The sequence below is a fragment of the Mandrillus leucophaeus genome, unplaced genomic scaffold, assembly GCF_000951045.1.
Source record: "Mandrillus leucophaeus isolate KB7577 unplaced genomic scaffold, Mleu.le_1.0 Scaffold219, whole genome shotgun sequence".
In the NCBI taxonomy this organism is placed as follows: domain Eukaryota; kingdom Metazoa; phylum Chordata; class Mammalia; order Primates; family Cercopithecidae; genus Mandrillus; species Mandrillus leucophaeus.
Genome location: NW_012102243.1, coordinates 369,506 through 374,424, shown reverse-complemented (window position 1 = coordinate 374,424; position 4,919 = coordinate 369,506). Strand labels below are relative to the sequence as shown.

Sequence of the window (4,919 nt, the reverse complement as noted above, 5' to 3'; positions counted from 1 at the left end):
TAGTGTGGTTGCTGTGGGATGGGGTGGTGTGGGCTGGTGTAGGGTGGTTGTGGGGTTGGCTGGTGTGACTGGTATAGTGTGGTTTTTGTGGGATGGGGTGGTGCAGGCTGGTGTGTGGTTGCTGTGGGATAGGGTGTGGTATGAAGATGTTGTCTGGCCCTTTGTGGCTACTTTCATTCCACAATTGCAATATTTAGGTGCAGCTGGTGGCATGAGCTCACCCTCCCTCAGTGCTCAGCCCCGTGCTGGTGGCACCACTGCTGGTCAGCATCTGTGTCCTGTGTGGTCACCTGAGAGCCGCCGGCTTTCTGTGATTAGGGTGGAGGCTCTCAAAGGAGACTGGACAGAGCCCCTTCCAGCTCTCAATTCAGGGCTGACTCTTGGTCATCAGAGGCACTGTTTGCTGCATCCTGCGGGTTCCCAGTGCTTGAATTGAGTGAGAGGCCAAGGCTGACCTGCTCCAACTTGGGCTGGGGGACCCGAGAGACCTGGTGTGTGGGGAGCCCCTTGAGTCTAGCACTTCATTTCCCACCTTCTGAAAGGACAGGTGCCTTCGAAACCGCCAAGGAGACGAGGCAGGTAGCTGAAGGGTGAAGACCTCCCACTGGAGGGTGACAGGCTCAAGGTCAAGGCCAGGCTCCTGGCGGTGCCCCCAGGAAGGCGAGTCTCAGCAGCCGAGACTGAGGAGGAGCCTGCAGCTGCTCCCCGAGGCCAGGCCCGTGCAAAGTCCACCCTGAAGGGAACCAGGATCAGGTGCTGGCCCACAGGCGGGTTGTGGGAGTGTCGGAGCTCTGAGCTATTAGGAAGTACGTGAGCCCGCCTGTGGTGGGTTTATCTCTGCTGCAGTTTCACCCCACAGCCTCTGCCAGGAATGGCCGTTCAGGAGATGGGAGGGGCCTGTCACAGAGCGTAACGATGGTCGGTCACATTTACGAACATTTCAGAGCCGTACTGAGTTCTTTTCAGCTGGCTGCTTTTTAGTCTAATATCTAAATTACTAAAAATGGCTACAGTCTACTTTCTTCATCTCATGGATGGAAAGCTTCTCATCCCACCTCACATCTTCCCGAAAATTAAGAACTTTAAACAAGTAACTACCAGTCTAGAAAGAAGGCGTCTATGATATTTTAACACATTTTTTTCCAAATCTCTTCAAAACTTCACTAGCCCATCTACCCCTCCAAGAAGAAAATCATAACACACGTTACAAACGTCATGCCGACTACAGGTCATCTGTGTTCTCCTCTACCTTCTGCCTTTCCCCTGGAACACATCCGAGAAAAGTCGACAGATCCGTAGAGGCAGTTATTATTTTAAAGGCAGACGAGGGAATACATCAGGCTCTCAGGAAATCAGTCTTTGTTGGCACAGAACCAGGAAGTAAAACAGAGAGAACCCGAAAAAACAAGAAAGAGAACCAGGAAGAACCAGAAAGAAGCACCTGAATGAAGAAGGAGAAAGAGGGAGGGAGGGAGGGAGGGAGGAAGGAAGGAAAGAAGGAAGGAAGAGCTTGAACCTGGAAGAAGGAGAAGGAGGAGGACTCGAAGCACCTAGGAGGATATGTGTTCCTTCCTCAGCCAGTGGGAGCTGCAGACCCGGCTCCGGAAGCCTCACCCGCGGGAAGAAGGTTCCTCAGCCAGTTGGTGCTGCGGACCCGGCCCCGGAAGCCTCACCCGCGGGAAGGAGGTTCCTCAGTCAGTCGGAGCTGCGGACCCGGCCCGGACGCGTCACCATGCAGGGAAGAAGGTTCCTCAGCCAGTCGGAGCTGCGGACCCGGCCCCGGATGCCTCACCCACAGGAAGGAAGATTCCTTCAGGCCACTGGCGTTCCCCAGGTTTGAAGAGGTCACTTTCCCACCTCTCGCTGCTGCAGAAAGGTTGTTTTTATCAGAAAATTCACACGTAACTTGACTGACTGCCTTCTTCTCATCTTTCCTCCTTTATTTTTGTCTTTAACACCCTGACCCACTTGATTTGCAGAACACACCAAGGAGGAGACCTCCAGTGAAAATGAGGAAAGAGAGGAGGAAGTTATGACTCAAGAAAGAGGAGACACAAATAAGCCAGAACACGAGTCCCCCGCACGCCGGGCTCACACGCTGGCGGGACTGTTGGCTCCGAGGCCGGTGGATGGGAGATGGAAGCCAGCCTTCCCCAGGGGAAGCAGAGACATCTCTGGGCGGCTTCCAGAGCAACCTGGGCCATGCTGCAGGCACGGAACCAAGCTGGCATTCCGGCCATTACATCTGGGCCAAGAAGGTCGGGGTCACCTTCATCCGCCCCTCCCCAGCCCCCTTGGGTCCTCTGAGCCGCGTTCTTCACCCCCCAGGAGCCCGGCTGCTTTCCGTGCCGAGGGTCCAGGAGCTCTGCTTCTGTGGCCTCACGGGGACTGATCAGCCCACCCCTGTCAGCCAGGCTCTGTTCAGCCACAGATCAGACCATCAGGCCCTGGGAACACTTGCAAAGAGGAACTCGTGCATGTGCAAACTTTAAAAGACAACACACGTCTCCACTGCGCGTGACCCACTTGGAATTTTAAATGTCATCTCTGAAAATATAGAAAGGCACTGTTGATAACTATAATTTGGAGAAAAGAAAAGAAAGGAAAAAAAAGAAACCAAAGCAAATCACATGTCTGTTTCTTATAAAACATTTTGTTGACCCACGGATCATCGCACAGGTGAGGACCGTGGCCCAGGCCTCCAGCTCACGCGGCAGCTCCGGGAGTCCACAGCTGCCCTTGCCACCTCAGTCCACGTGAAGCCTCACAGCTTGGCCTTCAGACGAGAAGCCCCACGCCAGGCGGCACGGCCCCGGCTGTCACTGGAGCTTGGGCGGCGTCCTCCCAGCGCAGGCGCACCTTGGACTCACGCTCTGCCGTGTTTGCCTCCTGCATGAAAAGCAGCTCTGACTGGGCTTAACACAAACGGGTTTGTGTCTGTGACGAAGAGCCGCAGACGGGAGGCTAAAGTCTCCTTCTGGCCCTGGGGACGGAGGCAGCGGGACAGGACGTGGCTCGCAGGCACCACACATCAGGGCACACACTTTCCCAGCTGCCATCTGCACCTCTGTCCACCATGGCTCCACCCCCCGCCCCCACCCCTGCAGCTGAGCAGGAGTCTGAACCCTGCAGGAAGGTGCCAGGCGACCACAGCAGCCCCAGGAAGGCCATGGGGGGACGTGTGAGGGCCCGGGCAGACCACCCCAGGATATTCAGCACACAGATGAGAACGAAGTCCTGGTTCCAGGCAACTCATGGAGGAAACGCTCCTGTTAGACTCGGAGAGGGCTGGACACGGAGTGGACCCCACTCTCTGGGCTTCTCTCATGGAGCTGGGTTTGCAACAGCAGCTCGTGGGAACTGTGTAGAGTGTTCATGTTTATTTTAGACCCTGGGTCAACGTCATGGAGGAAAAGCCATTGACTCTCGTGGAAGAATCCCGGGGACAAGAATCTCGGGCGTCACTCACGCCCTGTTAAACCTTCAGTTCTTCTACCCACATGGCGTATTCCCCACCTCCCAGCAGCAGAGAACTCACTGGACAACCTGATGTCGGGATGTGGCCAGGAAAACGTGCTTTTCTGTGACTTTGGAGCTGTTTGCAAGTGGCAGGAGGCTGGCGCCTACTAAACCAGCAAACGTGGGACAACCGGCCCGGCACTGCCCGAGCCACGTGAGGGCCCCCATGCATCGCCTCCCAATGGCGAGTGCTCCAGCAGCCAGAACACCAAGGAGGGGTGTGGGAGAGCGTCCACAGCTGGCCGGGCTGTCCCAGGGCTCTCTGGGGAAGCAGCAGCCCCAGCTGGAGCGCGGACCGGACACTCACCCCACAGCTGTCGCAGGAGGCAACTGACGCTTCAGGCTCTGGGGCACTCAGGAGAATCCGGACAGAGGCCCGCCCAGTTCACCTCTTTACAGAGCGGCTGAGTGAGGGTGGGGCTCTCCTGGGCCCTGACCCTCCCGAAAACCCTCAGGGGCCTCTGTCCAGCGTGGGCCTCAGAGCCAAGCCTGAACTTGGCGCTCTCTCTCTGTGGGGTCCCGGTATCCAGGAAGAAATGGGCAGATTCTAAACACTCCCCAGAAAGCAAAGTGTCTGCCGTCACTCCAGCTCTGCGGCCTCACACCGACACCCGCTCCTCTCCCAGGTGCCTTCGCCCTCGCACAGGTCCAGGCTCCTCCTCCCAGGATGCAGGGCCCCTGCAGTGCCCACCTGGCTAGTGCTGCCTAAACCCTGGGACAGGGGCCCTATTTTGGACTTTGATTGTCAGCCAGTCCCGTGGCTCCCCAGAGCGCCCTCTGTCCACGTGGACACTCTCTAGCCAGCCAGGGCCTCGTCTTGGCTGGACGGACAAGAAGTGTGGCCTCAGGAGGGAAGCAGGAGCTCTCAGGCCACTGGCTGCCTGCGTCCTGACACAGGTGACACTGCCTCCACCCATGGCCCTTCAGGCACAGGAGGGTCCCTCTCCACTTCCCGCCTCACTCAGCTGGGGCCATCCCAGAGGCCCAGCCGGCTGCCTCCTCCTGCCCCGATGCCCAGGGCAGCACCCACGACGTGGTCAGAGCTGCCGGAGCCTGGCACAGGTGTAGTGATCACCAGGGGTCTGTGGAGGGGCCAGGCGGCTGCAGCCCTCACCCCTGCTGGCACCCACCCACAGGGTTGTTCCAGGAACATGGCAGCCACTCCGAGGGGCACACTCGCCTGCCTGACCTTCACAACTAAACACCACACGCTGGGGCCCTGAGGCAGACGTGTTTCCCACAGTCTGGAGGCTGGTAGCCTGAGACAGAGCCGAGTGCAGGCTGGTGCCCCAAGGCCCCCGTCCTGGGCCTGTACACGTGTGTTTCTGGACTCTGGTGCCCCGAGGCCCCCGTCCCGGGCCTGTACACGTGTGTTTCTGGACTCTGGTGCCCCGAGGCCC

The 4,919-nt window shown here is 58.1% G+C and overlaps 1 protein-coding gene across 1 annotated transcript in view; it reads left to right on the top strand.

Moving 5' to 3' along the window:
* ADGRA1 (adhesion G protein-coupled receptor A1) overlaps positions 1-4,919 on the top strand; it is a 41,145-nt gene that overhangs the window by 3,495 nt on the left and 32,731 nt on the right. The gene's annotated exons all lie outside the window — the stretch shown is intronic.